Source organism: Gekko japonicus, unplaced genomic scaffold, assembly GCF_001447785.1.
Source record: "Gekko japonicus isolate JY-2015 unplaced genomic scaffold, Gekko_japonicus_V1.1 scaffold166, whole genome shotgun sequence".
Classification (NCBI taxonomy): Eukaryota; Metazoa; Chordata; class Lepidosauria; order Squamata; family Gekkonidae; genus Gekko; species Gekko japonicus.
In genome coordinates this window covers 68,383-92,400 of record NW_015173127.1, presented here as the reverse complement: position 1 = coordinate 92,400, position 24,018 = coordinate 68,383, and the positions used below count along the sequence as shown (strand labels likewise).

General features: G+C 45.7%; 1 protein-coding gene across 1 annotated transcript in view; it reads right to left on the bottom strand.

Moving 5' to 3' along the window:
• The window catches only part of PPM1A (protein phosphatase, Mg2+/Mn2+ dependent 1A), a 51,841-nt gene extending 28,032 nt beyond the window's left edge, over positions 1-23,809 (bottom strand). The window contains exon 1 of the mRNA XM_015422023.1: positions 23,423-23,809. The gene's annotated coding sequence lies outside the window, so the exon portion shown is untranslated. The remainder of the gene's footprint in view (positions 1-23,422) is intronic.
• Between the last annotated feature and the right edge of the window lie 209 nt (positions 23,810-24,018).

The window sequence follows — 24,018 nt, the reverse complement described above, 5'->3', positions numbered from 1 at the left end:
AGAGCCAGCGCTGTCCAAAGATGTTTCCGCGGTCAGGTGGCCAGCGTGACTCAACGCTGAGGCGCACACGGAACGCTGTTACCTTCCCACTGAAGTGGTACCTATTTCTCCACTTGCAATTTCTTGGTTTTGAACAGCTAGGTTGGCAGTAGCTGGGACCAGAGACAGGAGCTCACTCTGTCATGTGGCACACGGGTCTCAAACTGCTGAACTACTGATCTTCTGGTCTGCAGTTCAGCATCTTAACCACTGAGCCCCCGCAGCCCTTCAGGTATTAATAGTCAACCAGAAAAGAGGGGGGAAATGGGGTAGAGGGGAGTACTATATATTCACTGGTGGTAACTTAAAGAGTACAGCAGAGGCGACTTCTGAAAAGCAAACTCTGCAAAACAAAACGTAATGTCTTGGCAATTCTTCAGACCACGGTTACTTATAATTCAAAAGAGACTACATGGCTTTTTCACAAGTACACACTTTGTCAGTGATTTCCCACACTATCGTATAGAATCATAGAGTTGGAAGAGGCCATACAGATCATCTAGCCCAACCCCCTGCCCAATGCTTTTCAGTCTTGTACATCTCATCTATATATGTAATTCCCAACATGCCCCCTCCGTGTGGATATCTAAATCCGCAGATCGGGGCCACTTGGGGGGCAGGGAGATTGCTGGGGGGGAGGAGATCAGTGGGCCCACCAGTGGGAAGCCACTCAGGCCTCACTGCCAGAGCGGTGGGGGAGATATTGGTGGGCCTGGTGGTGGGAAGCCGCTCAGGCCTCGCCACCGGAGTCGGGGGGGAGCTTACCTGTGGCCACTTCCTCTTCAGCCCTGAGGTCCCCCTGCTTCCGGGGGCCGGGGGGGATTCTCCCACCCGCGAGTATCGCGGGTCCCTCTTCTTGTTTACTATTGTAGAGATGTCTCAGTGTGTTGCATGATTTAGTGGGAATCATCTTTCCTCATTATTCTATGAGGAAACTAAGATACAATCACAGCGGTGCGTGCATTATAGGTTAAAACATAGCTGCTCCTGTTGTGTAAGACAGATAGGCGATAGACAAAGCTCAGCCTATAATAAACACACGTCATCCAGTTGTGATATAGTACAGACTTGGAGTACATTACTGTTACAAGTATGTTATTATCGTGAGTATATTACTATTATTAGTACACATAAGATTGTTCCCAGCCCCAAACAAGTTTACATGACCTTGGGGAAAACAGAGGCAGGGGAATGGAGGACAGGAAATGACAGGTAGCAAGAGATGAATGTAATCAAATGTAATTACTCATATCTAGACTAGAAATCATGCATTTTGTTGTTAAGAACATAAGAGAAGCCAGTGTTGGATCAGGCCCATGGCCCATCCAGTCTAACCCTCGGTGTCACACAGTAGCCAAAACCCAGGTGCCATCAGGAGGCCCTCCAGTGGGGCCAGAACTCCAGAAGCCCCCACACACTCTTGCCCCCCCAAACACCAAGAATACAGAACATCACAGCCCCAGAGTGTTCCACCTCCAGAGGTGTCGAACTCATTTGCTACAAGGGCCGGATCTAACATAACAGTTACTTTGTTGGGCCAGGCCATGTGTGCCATAAAATGTAATGCCGGGTACCAGAGATATAAACTTTATAAATGACACAGGCAAACCTAATTAATGATATTATTTTTTTACTCAAAATAAAAACAAAAGGAACTGATTCCTAGGAGAGCAACTGATTTACTGGGGAATCCACAAAAGCCCCAATAAATGTATTTAATCATATGCAAGACAAGGTTTCTTCCAAGGGATACCATACCCACCCCCGAGACATTTCCTTTCATTTCTTGACAGCTTTGATCACACACATCTCACTGTGTACGCTCGCATGCACGCTCCCCACCCCCCCTCAGCAGCTTCTTGCCTTCCTTGCACCAGTTGCTTGCGGGCTGAATAAGAGCCCTGGATGGGCTGGTTCCAGTCCCCAGGCTGCATGTTTGACAACCCTGATCTATACCTTGTGGCTAATAGCCACTCGTGGACCTCTTTATCCAGTCCCCTCTTGACGCTGTCTATGCTTGTGGCCACCACCACTTCCTGCGGCAGTGAATTCCACATGGTTTAGGATGGTACAAAAGTATGTATTTCAACTCCCCACACTCACACAGTTCAGGTTTTTTCCTGAAAAAACAACAGTTTTTTCCCCGTGGCTTCAGACTTTCCAAAATTTCTCTCTCTGTTTCATCAGGGTCAAACCACTTTAGGTGTATTTACAATATGTATTGAGCTCTTTACAATTTGAATCTCACCTAGAATTTCCAAGGGTTCAGAAAGAGGGGTGATTGATTTTCAGCAATTCCCCTTTCCAAACCATTCCCCCCCACCCCACCCCAAGAGCAGCATTTCTGGGGGCAATTTGGCCTGTGAAAATTGCCTGTGCTCCTTGGAAATACAAACATTCTAGACAGGATCCAAGCCAGACACTTTTAAAGCTTTCAAAATCTTTGCCAGAATTGCACTACTCAGTTTTCCCACCCAATTGCCCATAGTTACTTGCAGGAAAAAACTATTTTGTTAATCAGAAAGGACAATGTGGTGAAAATACTAATAATGATACATATACCAAGGTCATCACAAGAATTTGCGCACATATCCTCACAACCACAACTACCTATCTGCTGCTAGTTTCTGTGTAAACTGCTGCATGACTTTTGTAAAACCTAGCTGCAGTCCCAAACTAGCAGATACAGGAAAATGAAAACACCTTAATGAGGACATAGTAATGGAAAAGTTTTCAAAGTGGCAGAGAAGATATTTTCAGACATCGTATTTACTCCATGACAACCAACCACATGATGTGTCCAATGTTATCATCAGTTTGTTTATGGAAGCAGTACACATGTTCTTTTAATATGGTGCTAATGTTGTCAGCACTAGGTATTTGTACCTGTACACAAACCGTCAGATATTATCTGACAACGCTTTTATACAGCGATGTTTTTTAAAAATATATATATCTATCAACACTCTCAGGATTGCTGGGAGGACAGATGAGAAGCATGATTTTAAAAGTAACATATACCAGAGGATAGGACCAAGACCCCCAAATATTTTCAGTGCTGCCTATCATACTATAAAGTGATGTGATGACAAATTGTTATAAAGGATATTCCAGTGATTGCATGCATGCTTTGTGGAGGCTGCCAACACCGGAGAGTAAATATAGCTTCTAAAAGCATCCCTCAGACAGGAAAGCGTAGGAATATATGGTCAGTGTCATCATAGCACAAGATCAACAGGGTATCTTAAGCTTCTGCCCCAAGGCAACTTCTTTTAACCATACGGTCACACTCTATACTAAGACAGTGATGAGGCAAAGTCTGCACTCCATGTTCGCAAACGAGTCCGCTCGAGAGCAAGTTCTAGTCTCATCCGAGTCAATTTAAAAATGTAGATACATGCATACATCAGAAAGCACACACATGACCAGCACCCCACTGCAGGAACAGGCCCATAGCCATTGGGGGGGGCATTTGGGGGCAATGCCCCCCACAGATGAGTCCTGCCCAGACCAAAAGAAATTCAGGAAATTTCCAGAATTAAAAACAAAATTAAAACAAAATTTTAATGTAAGATGCATGTGGGTGTTCCAAAACGACCCCAGGCACAGGCAGGGAAGCTTCAGTCTCATTCTCCCTTTTTTCTAGGCCAAAAAATAAATAGGTTTTTAAAAATGCAAATAAAATAAAATAAAATTGCAAAAAATAAAATTGCAAAATGCGAAATAGAGGGAGTCAGAGATCCCCCCCCACAAAAAAGGCTTACACAGAACAGCAGCCTGGAATCAAGTCTCTCCAATCAAAAGGACAAGAGGTCACAGTGGAGCCCGAGCCGCTGCTTCTGCTGCTGCAAGAGGAGCAGCAGGTGCATCTAGGGTCCCCCCCCCGATTTCCCCGCGCCCCACTAACCAAAATTTTCTGGCTATGCCCCTGGCCAGGAATAAGAACAGAGAGGGAGGGCAGGAAGCTTGTGCAGACACCTCTCCATCGTTCCTGACTCATGCTCCAGGCGACAACAGTCTCCAGCTGCTAACAGCATCAGTTAGGCCAGCAGAGACAGGGATGCCCGGCTGCTTGCGAGTTAGCCTAAAAATCCACACACACACACACCCAGGGAATATTCTGTACTGACCTCTTGTAAGCAATGTTGGGTAAAGCAGGATTTATATGCAATTTTGAACATGACCCTAGATGTAGATGGTTGAATCTGTAGATTAGGGCCATGTCCTGGGGGGGGGGGAATCTTTCTAAGAAGAAAAAATGAAGGACTAGAAAAGGTGACAGGGATTTTTTAAAAAACCCAAACTCGCAAAAAAACACAAAAGACTCAAGTCATCACAGAATTTCAGCTGCCACCCTGAGAGTTGCCAAGCAATGCCAAGATGCTTTGGCTGGGTGTGTGTGTGTGTGTGGCGGGACACTGCCGGAACGGAAAAGAGGAATGAAGCCGGGGAGTGCAAGTGCTGAGCACTAGCTGAGTTTGGATAGCTGCCACCAGGAAAGAAAGAGGGCAGCAGCAAGGAAAGGGTGCTGTCGTGCATGAGCTGTGTTTGGGCTGCTGCCGCCTCCCCTTCCCACCACATTCTCCTCCTAGCTTCAGGAGGGAAAGAACAGCATGTCCGGAGATGGTGGGTACAGAGTGCCAGTGGTGGACAGCTAGGGAGCCTGGGCATCTGCAGTCATCTCCCATATTCTGGCAGTGCCCCCCACCCAGTCAGTGCTGCAAACTAAATTTGGGGCGGTTGAGCCCCAGAAGTGCTTGGTCTGGGAGGGAGACTGCAGCTGCCTGGACCCCCCCCAGCTCAAAACACTGTTAGCACTCAGCAAGGAGAAGGAGAGATTGGATTCATACCCCACCCTTCACTCAGAGTCTCAGAGCGGCCTACAAACTCCTTTCCCTTCCCTTCCCCACGACAGACACCCTTGTGAGGTAGGTGGGGCTGAGAAAGCTCTTCCCAGAACTGTCCTTGAGAGAATAGCTCTGGCAGAACTATGGCTTGCCCAAGGTCATCCAGCAGCTGCAAGTGGAGGAGTGGGGAATCAAACCCGGTTCTCTCAGATTAGAGTCTGCACACTTAACCACTACACCAAACTGGCTCTCAGGGGGACATATCTTCACAAGTTCGTCACAGGTCCCCACTGGTAAAAATACAATGAAGGAAGAACAGTCTCTCCTCAGTTGGTAAACAAAGTTTAAATACTCAGAACGGCCTCCCCCCAAAAGGCTCAAAAGATCTTGCCCTACCCCAAACCTCTCACATTGGAGAGGGGAAGCGGCGGCCTACTGGGTTGTGCTCCTCTTGGAAAGGAATCATCTCCAACCTCCAGATCTCTGCTTTCTGAGGCTCAAAAGCTTGACTCCTGCAATGCTGACTTGTGAGCGGAACTTGCACATTCCTACAGAGGCGTCCATGGGCAATCCCCATGCAATGACACGGAATGCAACAACACTGGGTCTGACAAGATTGGGACAGGACTAAACATTACACACAGCTAGAGATGTGAAGGCCCCGAAAAAAAACGGAAAAATTCAGGAAAAAAATGGGTTTTTTCTGTTTTTTTCCTGAAGCCTTTTTGGTTTTTTCCCATATATGGGGTATCAGATTGATCTAATTTCTGTGCACTGAGGACAAGCAAGTCCTAGGTTACAAACTGAACTCTCCAATGCAAGAACAAGATGCATTTCTTCCTTTAGGTGCTATTGTCAGAAGAAAAGAAAAAGTTTACAGTTTTGTTTTTGCATATGGGTGGGTATTCTGTTTGTAATAATTGTTTGGATACACTATATTTTTAAATAGACTAGTTGTGATAATTTCATGCCAAGTAAAAATGTCCATAGTCATATTTTATGTTCCTAAAGTAACAGAATGACTTTCAATCTAGAAAAGACAAAAGAATTGCTAATGTAGCATTTTTTCCTATTTTTCCAAAAATTTCCGTTTTTTCCCCGAGTTTCAAAATTTCCGGAAATTTTACATCTCTACACACAGCTCCGTGATACTTTCTACCAACATTTTTGGGTTAATTAACAGGACGCAGGGTATTATTTAGTGAAGAAAAGGTTAAGTAACCTAAGCCTTACTTTTGTGCTGAAAATCTCTACCCTCACATTGCTTTTACAGCAACTGAAGAAAACATATGGGTACACGCAGATTTTACTTAGTTGGTGTAAAAGTAGCTTACGCATGGTGGGTGATTTTCAGCAGTGGGATGTAGCAAAGGGGGATGAGCTTAATATCTTTCTTCTTCACCTTTAAAAAGCAGCCCTTGGACTTCTGGGGAGCATTGTTAAACACTCCAGATTTACTGCAGGGTGTATTAACGCACCAGGAGGAGGAGGAGGAGTTTTATTTCCATGCTCACCTATCAATCATTGAGGGAGACGCAACTGACAGGGGAATCCACAGGGACCGGATTTATTATTCCAGTGGGATTTGAGATCATCAAGAGCTGCAGAGAGAAGGTAGACTTTTTGCCTTCAAGAGGGAAAACTCCTCTTCTTTGCCACAGAGAGCTGTTTTTCAACCATCAAAAAAATACATTATGTTCTGTATGGAATGGTGGTAACGCTAGGGTAACGCTAGATGGGGCCCTATATAAAGTGTCCAAAGATATGCCCCTACTGTCACAAGAAACACTTTTCAGGTATTCTCCCTGGGTTTTCCCTCTCATATGGAACGTTGCTTTTTTCCCTCTTACTGATCCTTTTGCTTTTGTTCAATACACAAAACTACTTCTTCTGCCTTCCTCCCTCAAACGTTATCAGTGTGCTTACAAGAACACATCAGCAATTCAATCAGCAATACACACCCATCTCTCTTTTTGGAACGCACCTTTCCCCCATGACAATCCCCTACTCCCATTATGCTTCCTCTTTAATTCTCTTCCCATCTCTCCAAGACAAATGCAGCGTTCATTCATTCTTTGATGCCTCTCAAGCTTTCCATCTTTATTTCTGCCCCTTGCAACTTCTTTTCATTTCATCCAAGAACTGCGAACAAGCTGCTTATAGGACGAAGCGTCCAGAGGTCCCCAGAGCCCTGTAAGCAGTGTTCCCTCTAAGCTGAGTTAGTGTGAGCTAGCTCAGTTTTTAAGCCACCGGCTCACACCTTTTTGTCTCCGCTCAGGAAGGAGGGCTCCAGAGCAAGCTGATTTATGCAGTAGCCAAACTGCTCGCTCACAACTTTAATGCCAGGAGCTCGCAAACTAGAATTTTTGCTCACGAGACTGCACAGCTTGCCTGTGAGTGCAGCCAGAACAAGCCAAGTTCACCAACTCCATTCACGGAGGCCGGTGAGGAAGCAGAGTTCTCCAGAACATACCTGACTGCCCTGTCTCAGGGCACTGGTAAGTTCTCTGCATGTTAAGGGACAGCCACTGAGAGCAGATGTTCAAATCCTTCCGCTCTCCATACACGACGCATGGATAGAATAATTAGAAGGGTGTTCTTAACTGCTCCAAAAGATTATGATGCAATAACTGAGGAGCTGTTGCCTTACGTAAGCCGGCCTAAATCGTAAAAGGTTTATATAGGTCAAAGCACCACCCTGAATCATGCTTGGGAGAAAATAGGAAGTCAGCTGCAACAGTGACGCAACGCACTCTTGATGTTTCACCCATATAAGTAAGTGGACCACATTCTGTAACCACTGAGGCATTAGATCACTTTACCAGGGCGGCTCAATACAGATTGTGCTATGTCAATATAACCTCAAGATTTTGAAGATGTGTATCTTGGGGTATGGGGAGGATAAGGTAAAGGTTTCCCTTGCTTGAAAGTCAGTCGAATTCGACTCTAGGGATGCAGTGCTCTTCTCCGTTTCCAAGCCAAAGAGCCAGCACTGTCCAAAGACTTCTCCGTGGTCACGTGGCTGGCATGACTAGGTGCCGAGGCGCACGGAACGCTGTTACCTTCCCACCGAAGTGGTACCTATTTATCTACTTGCAATTTCTTGCTTTCAAACTGCTAGGTTGGCAGGAGCCGGGACCAGAGACGGGAGCTCACTCTGTCTTGTGGCATTCGGGTCTCGAACTGCTGAACTACCGACCTTCCAGTCTGCAGTTCAACGTCTTAACCACTTGAGCCACCGAAGGTGGACTATAAGCTAAATACGAGCAGTAAGTGTGATACAGCGGCAAAAAGGCTTAATGCGGGTCTTGGGGTGTGTCAACAGAGGCATACCATCCAAATTGCGAGATGTCATAGTGTCGCTGTCACACCGCATTGGTCAGGCCACACCTGGAGTACTGTGTCCAGTTCTGGAGACCTCACTTCAAAACGGATGTAGGCAGAATTGAAGTGGGTGTAGAAGAGAGCGACCAAGATGCAAATAAAGGTCGAGGGACTTGGGAATGTTCAGTCTGGAGAAGAGGAGATTGGGGGGGGGGGGCATGGTTGCTCTCTTGAAGCATCTGAAAGGCTGTCACTTAGAGGAGAGCAATAACGGGCTTAAATTAAGAGCAGAAAGATACCAGCTCGATATTAGGATTTTTTTTTTTTAACAATAAGAATAGTTCAGCAGTGTAATTTGCTGCCTAGGGAGGTGGTGACCACCTCCTCACTGACAGTCTTCAAGCAGCCACTGGACGAGCACTTGCCAGGGACGCTTTAGGTTGCTCCTGCATTGAGCAGGGGGTTGGACTAGATGGCCTGTATGGCCCATTCCAATTCTAAGATTCTATTATCCTGTTCTATATGGTCAGGCACTGACTGAAACGGCTGCAGACTCAACTAGGGAGAGAGGTGGGGGAAAAACAATCTTTGCCAGTACTGCAGGAAAAAATAAAAATTAAAAAGTGTCTGGGTTCCATGGTTTCAAATGTTTATCAGCAGTGACAAAGGAGGAAGAGCAAACGACTAAACATGAGAACCGATCAAATGCCTGAAGAGACCAGAATTAGAAAACCAGCGAGAGGGGGAATCGCTCCCTTCAATGACAAAAAGGTAAAACGGGAGATGAAGAAAGTTGTTTGCGGTATGTCTAATGGCAAAGAAGTGAAATTAGTTCTTTACATCAGTCTTGGCTGCCTAACATATTAGAAGAGATACTCACACCTGAAACATTGTTCTGAGGGGAATGCAACTTAAGGACGACACCTGAGAGGCTTAAAAGAAATCACAATAAATAACTGACAAGAATAGCAACTTTAAGGGGAATCATATGGAATTCATCCCGAAGTTATTAAACCTCAAATGTAATGTTCATTCTTTAGAATGACTGTGAGGATACAGGTGAGCAGCAAAGTACCTGGACATTTTCAAGCAGAGGCTGGACGACCATCTTTCAGGTATGTTGTAGGGCTATCTTTTGGCTATGCTCCTGCAGAGTGCAGGGGGGGTTGGACTAGATGACCTGCAAGGCCCCTTCCAACTCTAACATTCTATGATTCTGTGATTCTATACCTGTTTTTCATGCAGAATACCTGCAAGGTTCAATCCATGGCATCTCAAAAGGTTCAGCTAGTAGGTGATGTGAAAAACTTCAACCTGAAGCCCTGGAGAGCTGCTGCCAGTTGAGTAGCCAATAGTGGCCTTGACAGATCCTTGTTCTGACTCCATGTGAAGCAGCTTCATGCGTTTGGGGGCAGATAATATACATAAAATCATCAGCCTGCTTTCCAATCCACAATGACGATTTGGGAGTTCTAGTTCCTTGAGAATAGGTACAGTTAAGTGTGCTGCAGCACCAAAACAGCCACTCAGCACTAGGAAAAAGAGTTAAAGTATCATAAAACCGTTATATGAGTCTGAGGTTCAACCACATTCAGATGTTTGCCCATGCCGTTCCATCTTAAAAAGGATGTAGAGCCAGGAAAGGCAAGAGGGCAACCACAATGATCAAGGAGCAAGAGCATTTCTCTCATTAAACAAAGCTAAAAAGGTCATGGCTTGTTAGCTTAGAAAACAGTGAACTAACAGATTAACATAGTTCAAATGGTGCAGTGGGCAAATTTTTACAGATATGTTGCTCATATAATACTAGAAACCAGACCTAGCACACGTTATGATTATCGTGTTGTCACCAATGCACATTGTCCTATGTTGAGAGTCAGTTTGGCGTAGTGGTTAAGTGCACGGACTCTAATCTGGGAGAACCGGGTTTGATTCCCCACTCCTCCACTTGCACCTGGCTGGATGACCTCGGGCAAGCCATAGTTCTGATAAGAGCTGTTCTTGAAAAAGAGCAGTTTCTGTCAAGAGCTCTCTCAGCCCCACCTGCCTCACAGGGTGTCTGTTGTGGGGAGGGGAAAGGAAAGGAGTTTGTAAGCCTTTCTGAGAAACCTTTGGGTAGTAAAGGGCGGGGTATAAATCCAATCTCCTCTTCTTCTTTTCTGGAAAATATTTAATTCAAGAGCCATTGCTATATTGCACTCAGATGTCCTCTGCTCCCCCCTCCCCAGCTCAACTTCACAGGCAGCTGCTGCTCGAAGACAGAGAGGAAACTGAGCATGACGACACGGCAGACATCTTGATGCTCCCCAAGCAGCGTTTGATTGGTCATACGAAAGCAAATGCTTCTTCACGTAACATAATCAGCTTACATTTACCACCACAAAAGGTGCGACTACTAACTTAAGGTTACTTTTAAACCAAAACGATTACACAAGCAGAAGATAAGCTATCAGTCCTAGCAACAAAACAGAATCTATGTCCCCTGGTAGAATGCAGCACCTGCAACTTTTAGGAGACAAATAAGGAGGTCATGATGGTAGTAACTTTCCTTGCTTGTTAGCTTCCGGGGGCCTCTGGCGGCCCACCGATGAAATTATTTTAGTCTCATTTCAAGCAAGTCAATTCTTATACTCTCCACAAACTCAGAGCTGCTGCTTCTGGATGCAGAGATTTCCCCTAATTTCTTAGTGCAAACTTTTATATGTTTGGAAAAACCACCTGTTTCACAAACCTTAACTCTCTCAAGTATGCAGTGTGTGTTTGTGTGTGTTCTGCCATCAAGACGCTTCCAACTTTTGGTGACCATATCAATTAATGTCTTCCAAAACATCCTATTGTCAAGAACCTTGCACAGGTCTTGCAAAATGAGGGCTGTGGCTTCCTTGATGGAGTTCGTCCATCTCATGTTGGTTCCTCCTCTTTTCCTGCTGCCTTCAACTTTTACTAACATGATTGTCTTTTCCAACGACTCTTGTCCTCTCGTACTGTGACCAAAGTACAATACCCTCTGTTTTGTCATTTTACAAGTACATATAAAGAGCCAGTTTGGTGCAATGGTTAAGTGCGCGGACTCTCATCTGGGAGAACCGGGTTTGATTCCCCACTCCTCCGCTTGCACCTGTTGGATGACCTTGGGCAAGGCATAGTTCTGGCACAGCTGTCCTTGAAAAACAGCAGTTTCTGTCAGAGCTCTCTCAGCCCCACCTACCTCCCAGGGTGTCTGTTTATTTATTTGTTTATTTATTTCCTTCAATTTATATACCGCTCACCCCGTGAGGGCTCTGAGCGGTTTACATGTTTCATTAATGCTAATCCTAACCTAGGGCCACATACATACAAGGGGGGGTGACTAGCCTAGGGAAAGGAGTTCGTAAGCCACTCTGAGGCTCCTTCGGGTAGTGAAGGGCGGGGTATAAATCCAATCTCTTCTTCTTCTTCTAGTCTCAGACCTTCATAATCGAGCAAATTGATTTCACCTTCTACACAAGTCACTATGAAAACCGCAGAACTGATATAGCTGATCATTGCAGTCAATAATAATGAAAACCTATCAAAAGTGAAATTCAAAATATAGTTTTGGGCATTTTAACAGTAACTGAGCTGCTGAACTACTCTACAGTTGTCTGATGTCTGTTAATAAAATTGCTACTTTAATACTACAGGGGGGAAAGTGAAACGAGTAGTTTTGTTTTTTTAAGTCCAATACACTGCTGCATTAGTTTCACTTAACGAGAACCACAAAGTAGGTTAAAACGATATCTAGTAGGATCTAGTAGCTAGCTGATCCAATAAGGTATTAATCTACGCTAAGACAATCATGTTTTAACTAAGTGCTTAATAGGAGATTATCAGTCATGATAAACACTTCTTGTCATCCGCTGCCAGATTTTCAAGCCTAAAACCTCCCCAGCCTTGATAAATATGAACCGCTGCATATTTCAGCTCTCAGTCCAGAAAAGCATATAAATATATGAAATTAGGACTATGTATTTTAAGTCAGTGGTTAAAATGTGCACACTGATATTCAGATGAATAAAAGCCAAAATCAGATACGATGTATCACTTTATCTACGCTCTCTACTCTTATCAAATAGGTATTAAGAAATTTTACCATCTAAATTAGTAATTTGAAAAGATGGACAGCTGTGTTCATTTCAGCTTATGTTCATTTTACCATGTAAGTCTTAAACTTAGTTACCAGTACAATACTTTAAACATGGGACTGCTCAGCACAGGAACTAAGGAAGCATTTTGACCAAAGTCAATGAACAGGGATATTTCGATGGAAAGAAGCATTCAATGCTGATCTCTGGACATGTTTGAAAATGTAAGTTTGCAGAGTTCTAACACAAAGTGCAGAAAATTCTGAAGTAAATCTCAAAGGAACTCAAAGGACGAGATGGAGGAAGACAGAAAACCTTGGGAAGAAAAAGGAGATCGACACTGAAAGGAAGGAGTACATAAAATATGTTATGCTGAACCCTGGAGCTCTCAACTTCTAGGCCTAGTTGGCCACTGTGTGACACAGACTGCTGGACTAGATGGACCATTGGCCTGATCCAACACTGGCTTCTCTTATGTTCTTATGTTCAGTTCTATGAGGGTCCCTCAAATACCCAGGTGACTTTTCAGTGGCTACTTTTGAGAGCAGACAAATCCTTTCTCTGCCTTTAAAACTCAAGCGACAGCCTCCCCCCAAAAAAGGTCTCTCAGATCCTACCACTGAGCTACTACTGCTCCCCACATTCCTTTGAGATGCAGACATTTTTCTACGAGGAAGTGACCCACAGAATCAGATAAAGCCCCCCACAGAACACGACACGGCCTCACAGAAAAGCAGCCCCCAGTTTAAGACCCTCTAAAGATTTTATTTATTGACTTCATTTATATCCTGCCTTTCTCTCCAAAGGGACTCCCAAAACAACATCATTCTCCTCTCCTCCATTTTATTCTCACATACTCTTGGCCTAAACTGTGATGTGAGCGAAGCCAAGAGTGTGTCAGTGACCCAAGGTTGCACAGCGAGTTTCCCAAAAATCCCAGCTGGCACCCAGGAATTTCAAAATACTTTCCACTGTAGTTCAGCACTGCCACCTTAGAAGTTGATTTTGGTCATTCCGATACCTAGGATATCTAAAATTTACAACTCCAGTGCAATGCTCCCTTCTAAGCTGCGGAGTCTTGTGAGCAAAAATTCTACTTTGTGAGCTACTGGCATTAAAGTTGTGAGTGAGCGATTTGGCTACTGCATAAATTAGCTTGCTCTGGAGCCATCCTTCCTGAGCTGAGACTAAAATGTGTGAGCCAGAGGCTAAAAAAACTGTGAGCTAGCTCACACTAACTCCGCTTAGAGGGAACACTGCTCTAGTGGTGACTGCCCGATTGTTACTTTCTCCCCTTATATTACTTACAAAAGCCTGTCTTCAAGCAAGCCCGATCTTGGAAGCTAAGCAGGGCCGACCCTGGCAAGTACTCGAAAGAGAGACCTCCAAGGAATACCAGGACTTGGGACACAGAGGCAGGCAATCAAGTCAACTCTCTGAAAACATCCAAGCCCCAGCAGGGGTTGCCTGAAGTCACCATGACTTCCAGGCATACGAGCCTGGCTTAAAACCACTAAGAAGGAAAAAGCAAAGAATGACCTCACTAGGAAGTGGGGGGGGGGCCATGCGACTGGCATGAAACATGCCTGCAGAATGCATCTTAACAACTGAGGAGACCACGGTCATAAGCCCCTCTGCAACATCATCATTTCAAACACTGTAGCCTATTTGCAGAGACTTTCATTTAAATTAAAAAATGTTAATATCTGATGCTCAGTTTTCAGGCATTGCATCTCTCAGGTCTGACTCCTTGCTTTAAAAAAAAAACCCTGCACATAGTACACCATGAAAGGATAAAGGTACATTTGTTTAAAAAAAATTTATGCTTCCAGTAACAAATTATATTACATGAGAAGGAGCTGCGGTGGCTCAAGTGGTTAAGACGCTGAACTGCAGGCTGTGGAAGGCCAGTAGTTCAGCAGTTTGAGACCCGAGTGTGCCGCAAGACAGGGTGAGCTCCTGTCTCTAGTTCCAGCTCCTGCCAACCTAGCAGTTCGAAAGCCAGAAATTGCAAGTAGATAAATAGGCACCACTTCAGTGGGAAGGTAACAGCGTTCCGTGCGCCTTGGTGTGTAGTCATGCCGGCCACATGACCACGGAAACGTCTTCGGACAGCGCTGGCTCTTCGGCTTTGAAACGGAGATGAGCACCGCAACCCTAGAGTCGGATTCGACTGGCTTTCGAGCAAGGGAACCTTTACCTTTAGCAAATTCTATTACATGCAGCACACTATTGCCTGTGTCCAGCAAGGGCAATACACACGTGTAATCGGGCGGAATCCCAGAACACGGTCACATACACACCCTGCTCAGCCAGCAGGTTCCACCTCTGAAGAGGCAAGACATTGCCAATTCCAGCTGACTTCCAATTGACTTCAAAACGCTTTGCTTCAGATGCTATATGCTGCTTATGTGAGCAGATAACCCCCGTGAGAAAAAAAAGAACAGAATAAAAAATAACCTGTGAACCAGGCCCAAGTTTGGACTGTAGAATGCATTCTGCTTATTTCCCCATCACAGCTCTAATACATCCATTAAATTACTTCTGGGATTACCATCACAGATGGCCTAAAAAAAGGGGAGTTGGTTTCTATACCCCACTTTTCTCTACCTTAAGAGGTCCCAAAGTGGCTTATAATCGCCTTCTCTTCCTCTCCACACAACAGGTACCTTTGTGAGGTAGGTGGGGCTGAAAGAGCATGGAGAGAAATTTATTTGAAATTTATTAAGTTGTGACTGGTCCAAGGTCACCCAGCGGGCTTCACGTGGAGGCGTAGGGAATCCAACCAGGTTCTCCAGATTAGAGTCTGCTGCTCTTAACTACTATACCATGCTGGCTCAGAAGTCTAAACTGCTTCTGCCTTACACAATGTTGACAGCAACAATGCAAACTTTGCACAGCTCTACCTTTGTACTATATTTTGACTCAGAACATGTTTATTGTGTCTGTAGACTATTGCATAAGTTGATAGCACTTAGACAGCCCTTCCAAGAGAATAAGCTTGCTCTCCCTCTTGAAACAACTGGACCTGCTCTTGTTTAAACCAAATATATTACAGTAATTTGCTGCCTATTTTATAAGTCAGGTCTAGGTTTAAATCTACTTAATTTTTTAAAAAAAACATTAACAAAAACTCAAAATTCCACCCTGCTTTATATCCGGGAAACAACTGTTAAAGAAGTTACACTAGAAAACTGATTTGAGCCGATTTTCATCTCAGTTCTATACATACTGGATATAAGCTTGAATCACAGGCTCAAAATTTTTCAGCACCTCTGCAAAAGCCGGGAATGGCAGTGTAGTTTCAAGGCCTGATGTACTCTGTCAATAAATGCACAGGGTGAAATGCAACAGTTACACCACAGTTACACCACATCAGCCTATGCCACTCATATGAACTGACCTGGGATACTGTGACAATACTGCAGTCTAGGCATTTGCACCACTTTACCAGAACACCCTCCTTAACAGCAGAGTATCACTAGGAAGAACTCTAAGCTCACATACAGTTAAACAGGACGGGGGCACGGCAAGGACAGAATGGTATAGAACTTAAGGGCATTTTCATCACCACATACAAAATCTTAGAGCTAGCCAGAATGGATGATTTAAGTCTAAGGATGCAAAATAAAAATGAGAAGGTACACAAAAGGAGATGGGATAAGGTATATAAGTGGATAGAACTGCAAACAGAAATGTAATGAGAAAAAGACAGATTCTGAAACTGCAACACTGTTTGTTATATCACTAACAGATTAGCTAAGTATTTGCAATTGAATGACTCTGATTGGAATTGTAACGTGATGGAATGTATATGTGCAATCTTTTACTTAAAACAATAAAAATATATTAAAAAAAAAAACTAGGAAGAACTCTAAGCTCACATACAGTTAAACAGGACGGGGGCACGGCAAGGACAGAATGGTATAGAACTTAAGGGCATTTTCATCACCACAGAACCAGCCTCCACTGCATACGTTACGCACCTAGTAAGTCATTAGCGTGGGATTTCCCATTAAACGCAGGGTCGTAGGAGAGATTAATTCCATTTGCCTTTCAGAAGGATGCAAAAGTCACATGGACTCACGCCGCTCTGTGTCCCACAGTGTTTTTATCCTCAGGATGAAGGCAGAAATGTTTGACTCTACAAACATTAACCTGGAAGTGCTGTCAACTGGGATCAAAGGAACTGAATGCTCAAATACGTATTTCGGACAAACTGTAAAGCACCTAGAAACCTAAGCCGGCCAACGTCCAGCCAGCTATTTGACCAGGCTACAAGTCTTGCGTTGCCACAGACGACACACGTGATTTCCCCAATTTCTCCTCTTGTGTTCTACTTTGGTGACCAGTTACACCTGGAAGGAGGAGTCTTGTCATCCTGTGCTTTGGTGGACATGACCCACCCGCTTTCCGTAGTTTGAAGGTCAGAGGGATGTCAGGATCTCATTCATGCCGCAGTGCACTTTGAACGCATTCCAGGTGCCTCCAAAGCACAGTGGGACTACAAATCATTATTTGCCATCCTTTGCATCTCCAAGCTTTGGAAAAGAGCATGTGTTAATAGTGTTACTCAGCCAACTATCCATAGCCCCATACCCACCTTGACTTTGGTGCAAATATGTGGAAGTAAATTGTTCCCAGTTAATACTACCCCATCAAGCGAGCTTTAAAGACTTAATGACTTCAATGGGATGATTAAGAATGAGCCTCCTCCCCCACCCCCGGAAATTATTTGGAGCAAAGTGCTCAAGTTTGGCTGGATCATGCTCACTGTCGTCCAGGTAACGATACCAATCTCACTCAAGTCCGTGGAACTGGCTGCCTGAACAAATCATCTAAGGAGGTGTCAACCCAGTGTGCTGCAGCAGTGGGGGGAAAAAGGCAAACTCCATGGTAGGGATTATCGGGAAAGGGAATGAGAATAAGAAGAAGAGAAGAGATTGGATTTATACCCCGCCCTTCACTACCCAAAAGTGTCTCAGAGCGGCTCACAAACTCCTTTCCCTTCCCCTCCCCACAACAGGCACCCCCTGTGAGGCAGGTGGGGCTGAGAGAGCTCTTGCCAGAAACGGCTCTTTTTCAAGAACAGCTCTTATCAGAGCTACGGCTTGCCCAAGGTCATCCAGCCAGGTGCAAGTGAAGGAGTGGGGAATCAAACCCGGTTCTCCCAGATTAGAGTCCGCGCACTTAACCACTAGACCAAACTGGCTATAAAATAGCCAACAGTGTAATGCACCTGCATAGATCTATAGTGCAGCCTCATTTGGAATCCTGTGTACAGTTCTGGTCACCGCATCACCAAAAGGACATTGCACAGCTGGGAAAAGTACAGAGGAGGGCAACCAACATGATTAGGATGTTGGAGCACCTGCCTTATGAGGAAAGGCTGAAGAGTCTGGGACTTTTCAATTTAGAAAAGAGATGACTAGGCTGGGGGGGGGGGGGGGACATGATAGAGATTTAAAGAATGATACATGGAGCAGAGAGTGTTGACAAAGAACTTTTCCCCCCTCTCCCGAAAGACTAGAACTTGAGGGCAACTAATGAAGGTGATGGGCAGTAGGTTCAGGATGGACAAAAGAAAAGACTACTTTACACAGAGAGTGACTAAAATGTGGAATTGGCTGCCAGAGGATGTCGTGATGGCCACGGGAAGAAACAGTTTGAAAAGGATATTAGATATATTCAGGGAAGATAAGTCTATCAATGGCTACTAGGGGAACCTCCACATACAGAGGCACTAAGCCTCCAAATCCCAGCGCCAGGAGGCAGCATCAGGGGAAGGCCTCTGCCTCTATGCCCTGTTGCTGGCCGTCCAAAGGACTGGTTGGCCACTGTGTGATAAAAGATGCTGGACTAGATGGACTATTGGGTCTGATCCAGCAGGGCTCCTCTTATGTTCTTACGACAGAACACAGGTACTATTGTATTAGTAAAGGTAAAGGTTCCCCTGCTCAAAAGCCAGTCGAATCCGACTCTAGGGTTGCGGTGCTCATCTCCGTTTCAAAGCCGAAGAGCCAGCGCTGTCCGAAGACGTTTCCGTGGTCATGTGGCCGGCATGATTAAACACCAAGGCACACGGAATGCTGTTACCTTCCCACTGAAGTGGTACCTATTTATCTACTTGCAATTTCTTGCTTTCGAACTGCTAGGTTGCCAGGAGCTGGAACTAGAGACAGGAGCTCACTCCTTCATGCGGCACACTCGGGTCTCGAACTGCTGAACTACCGACCTTCCACAGACTGCAGTTCAGCGTCTTAACCACTATTGTATTAGCAGTCCATTATAATCTCAACCCTACTCTGTTTGACTGGTACACCACAAAAGTCCTCTCACAACTCAGAGAACTCATATTAGCTTTTAAGATAATCAACTTTTTAGTCAACTTTTGAATAACCTGCAGCTCAGATTTATTTAGTTTACGACTCTACCAATGAAGGGTCAAGTGATTACAGAAATAAAAAGACCCTGTTTAAAGAATTGCAAAATAAGAACCAAGGTCTAAGGATGAAGCGCTGGTCAGCTGGCTGCCTATTCCTTGTCCATGGTTGAATACTGACAAGTATTGCATGGAGTCCAGAATAGCCCTGTGTCAGGAGGCAGCCTGCCTTTCTAACTGCATCATGGTGTCTACCTAATAAAGATAGGCCTGTAGGTTCTTCGTTTCCCCGGCCCCTGAGAAATGTGAGTACGTGTACAGATCCACTTAGAAGTAGGCACTCGGCCACTCCCCTGCCTTACAGCCCCATTTAAGAACCAAATACATCTCCGCTATTGTTCCATTAAGTTCATATCTAAAATACCAAACCAATCCTCGAGTCATTTGAATAAGGTTTCAGTATTTGAAAACATACTAAGGAAGTCATGTACTGATGAAGAAAAGGATAATGCTCTGGAAGCAAACCTACAAGCTGTATAAATCGATGGTGCAGCCTCTTTTGGAATACTGAGTGCAATTCTGGTCACCACACCTCACAAAAGATATTATAGCATTGGGAAAACTGCAGAAAAGGACAACTAGAATGATAAAAGGGTTGGAACACTTTCCCTATGAAGAAAGGTTAAGGCGCTTGGGGCTCTTTAGCTTGGAGAAATGACAACTGAGAGGTGACATAATCAAGGTTTACAAGATTATGCATGGGATAGAGCAGGTTGAGAAAGAAGTACTTTTCTCCTTTTCTCACAATACAAGAAACTCTGGTGGGCACTCAATGAAATTGCTGAGCAGGCAGGTTAGAATGGATAAAAGGAAGTACATCTTCACCCAAAGAGTGATTAACACCTGGAATTCACTGCCACAGGAGGTGGTGGCTGCTACAAGCATGGATGGCTTCAAGAGGGAATTGGATAAACATATAGAGCAGAGGTCCTTCCCTGGCTTCTAGTGTCCTGGCCCCACTGGTGGACCTCCTGATGGCACCTGGTATTTTTGGCCACTGTGACAGAGTGTTGGACTGGATGGGCCATTGGCCTGAGCCAACATTGGCTTCTCTTATGTTATGAAGTGGGGCCTCCAAGGTAGAACAGGGGGCTAACGTTTCATCCTGCTATATCTTAGGATGATAGGAATACAGACTTGCATCTCCACTAGCCTCTTCCTTCCACCCATACCAGGCAGAAAGGAAAGCAGAGCTGAGTTCCAGCCACTCTGTAGAGGAAAACACCTTAACCTCTCCTATTCCCAATGCAAAACAAAACAAATGTCACTGGAAAATGTTCCTTCCAGAAGGGACCCAAAGCTTAGCTGGACTCAGACGCCACAGACACCACTGAAGACTGACTGGCTGTGCTCCCTCTGATGGCCTTACCCATGGTAACTGGAAGAAGGGTAGGTTCAACAAGAGCTGGATTTGGCCAAGATGGAGGAGCATAGAGCTACTTCCTGCCATTCTCAGTGCCTTGAATCCTAAATATATTCTTTGGGATTGAAGGCAATACGGCTTGACTGCCGGAGAAATATCACATGTCAGGGAGTTTTTAAAAGTGTGCAAGATTTAAAATGGGAGAAGGGAAGTCTGCCACCTGGAATCTGGCAGAAGAAGCCTCAAACCCAGCTCCAATGGGTTGGGAGCAGCATGAGGAGAGTTCTAAAATTATTTCGCCATGTTTAACATTAGTCTGTAGCTGTCATCTGCATGTATAAATACTCCACCCGTCTGGCTCTTGAAAGAAAGCAGAAACACATGGGAAGATTACCTGGCTTCACTACATCTTTATATTTTCTCATCCCCCCCCCAAAAAAAAATCTTACTTCCAAGCACTCGCTTCTACAGCTTCTTACAGCTTTATAAAGGGAGAGAAAGAAAACTGACAGACCTTGACAGCTCTACTGCTTCCTTCAGGGCCCTGGACAAGCAAGGCTCAAGAGGATCACAATCTTAATTTCATTCTTAGAGCCTGACAACGCCTTTAGCAGCACAAGCACTGCAGCACTCTTCCAGGTCTGCAGACTCAGGGGGAAAACTGCTGGGTCACATTTGGACTGCTACTGCGATAACAAAGAAACCCTTTATAAAACAAGAACTTTTAAGTTTCTTAAACAGGTTAAGGCAGATCACACACGGACACGCACACCCCAAAAAGAAGTGTCAGGACTTTTAACAAACATACTACATTACAAATTGTTCCGACAAAGGTACTTGCTCTTACAAAATACAGCATTCAGATTAATGCCTGAGCGAGAATAAGTCCTTACTAAGCACAGAGATGCAATCCGTGTGAAAAGTCACATTAATGCAAAATACCTAATCGATCAAGACTAATAATTACCACGCTGAGATGGCACCTGAACAACTTGGAACATCCACACTTGCTGCCGTCCATCTCTATAACTGGACATTTCCGAAGCAATATCTCCACCTCCACTTTGTGCTTTAAATTAATCCCCAAACCTGTGCTTTTGAAACACACCCTGCAGAGCAGATTTATTTACACCTCTGTCTTTAAAACTTTCAGCATCTGGGCGGCGTGTATTCTGCAGTCGCACCTCACAACCACGTGACTGCCCGCTGGGTGCAGGGCTCAGCATTCAGGCAACCTCTGCTCCCTAGCTCTCTTTTACAACATTTGCATCATTTATTATTGTTAAGGGTGGCTTGGAAATGCAGGAGCAACGCCCACTGAAATTTGGGGATGAGAGGCCTAAGCAGGATTTCCAGCAATCCGGGGCAGGATTTCTGTGCCCTGCTAACCTTTCCCAAATACTACCATAAGTAGAATATACACATGTAAATCATATAAACAAACCAGCTTGACTTGCAAAATTTATCCAGGCTGAAAAATTAAAGCCTTTTCTTGGTACAAAATCTGAATTGTTTTAATGCAGAATCAACGTAGTCATTAAATAAACGTATGGGGCATTGCTTGGTTAAAAAAATACCACTTAAAACAGCTAATTTCAATGACAGCATAAAAAATGAGCTAATTACTTTCAATATTTCATTGGGCGACGATGCAATCCTCCCTTAAAGCAACAAAGCCTCACATTCAGTTTGAATATTTGAAATATGACAAGAGGCAGTGTATTTACATACCCCTTTTTGTTTTGGTTCATTATCTCCTCCTTTCCCACAACTTCTTTGCTTTAAAAAAGGCAGCAGAGAGCAGTTGTGCGTAGGAAGGCAATCGCTGAAGCAGACTGCTTTATAAATATTACACATTCTAAAGCGTATACCTAGTGAAGTGGATTATCCAGCAGGGTGGGGTGCTTTATAAATAGATCCATTTATTAATGGTTCTGTGAGTGATAGGAGAATGCTGAGCCGGAGGTGGGCTACAGAAGGCAAATGTCTACTTGTAACCATTATTAATAAATCCTGGCAGGCAAGGAGCCCTTTCGCCCACCACCACCAGTGCTGCTGCCACCATCGCCCTCCAGGGAAAGAAACAGACATCGAGACGTCACCACAGGACTGGGCGGACAAGAACAATGAATGCAGAGCGACCAAATCCCCAACCTGGCTTTTTTTTTTTCTTGAGGCATCCATTCACTGATTAACCAAAGGCTGCAGAGCATGCTTACCTGGAAACAAGTTTTATCGAAACCAAAAGGGATTTTTGCTCCCCCGTGCAAGAGCAGACAAAGTGATTTATAGGCCTCCATGTGTCAGAAGCCTTGCCACTTTTTTTTTAAAACCAAAAAAGCACTCAGAAGGCACAGGAGTCTTGCATCGACACGTTTTAAAAAGAAAACCACCAACCACTGAATTACCAGCTTTTGAATGACAATGCTGAGGCTGCTCCATTTACCTTGCCTTTAAAGAAAACCCTCTTCCAGCACCTCCCCAGTGAAAGAGGGAGAAAAAGCAAGTGGGAAATAAATGAACCTCCCCATCTAAACGGCCATAGCTGCCCTCACCCCTCTATTCCCTTCCTTCCCTTTGCATTTGCACTGCAAGCTCCTCGGGGCACAGACCAGCCCTTTTCTGAAAGGTGGTGGGGAACAGGGCATTATTACTTCAAACCAGCGTCGTGCATGAGGGGCGACAGCCACAATTCCAGAAGCACAAACAAATCCTACAAGGAAAATTGGTGGTGGAGGGAGAGGGGAGGAGAAAGGAAGGGCTGGGGGTGGGTGTGTTTGGGAGGAGGAGGAAATTATCTACTCGACACAGACACACAGCCGATACTCCAAAAAAACGGTTTCCAACCATGCCCCCCTCCCCAGCGCCAGGTGTTAGCGGGGGGGGGGGCGATGCACCCAAAAACGTAAACCGCCCAGAGACCCTACAGGGGTTAGGGCGGTATATCAAGTTGAAATAATAAATAAATATAAATAAATAAGCTGGGGCGTCTTGTGAGCCAAAAAAAATCCTACTTTGCGAGCTCCTGGCATGAAAGCGGCGGGCGAGCGATCTGGCTGCGGCATTAAATCAGTTTGCTTCCTGAGCGGAGACAAAAATAGGCGAGAGCCGGAGGCTAAAAAAACGGTGAGCCGGCTCACACTGACTCAGCTTAGAGGGAACACCCCCAGGTCTTTTTCCTCCTTTCTTCCCCCGCCCCGCTTGTTTACAGGCCGCGGGAAATCCAGATCCAGGCGGCGGTGGCGGCGGCCTCCTCCTCCTCCTCCCCGCCGCCTTCCCCCGCCCCGTCTCCCCTTCCACTCACCCTGCTGTCCCGGCGGCCAGAAAGGGAGAAACGGGGTGTGTGTGCGTGTGTGTGTCTGTGTGCAGCTCCGAAGCGGGCCTCGCCGGTCGACCAGGGCCTCGCTCGCCTCAGTTCATTCGCACGGCGGAGGCGACGACAGCCGCCGCCGCCTCTCCTCCTCCCGCTGCTGCTCGTCCGCGCTGGCCCAGGGGGGGCACCGAGCGCTCATCTCTCCGGCCGGGACCCGCCGACCGCCCCCTGCCGCCCTTCCTTCCTTCGCCCGGCCCGGCCTCCCCGCGCCACGGAAAAGCCCTCCGCCGCTCGGCCTCCCTGCCTCTTCCCCCTTCAGCGTTGCTGCTGCCGCCGCCGCTCGGTCCTCCTCAGGCGGGCCCAAAGCAGAGCGTCCGCGCAGGCGCGAGGGGAAGGGGGGGAAAAGAAAAACTCCCCGCACGGCGGCCGCATGCGCAGAGCGGGCGGGAGGGGGAAGGGAAGGGAGGGAGGCGGGCCCGCCCCGCGCGCACGTCCGACAGGCGCCGACCGCGCAGGCGCGGAACGAAACGCGCCTCCCTTCCTTCTTCTGGAAGCGGTCTTCGGCGACGTGCTCGCGCTTGGCTGCC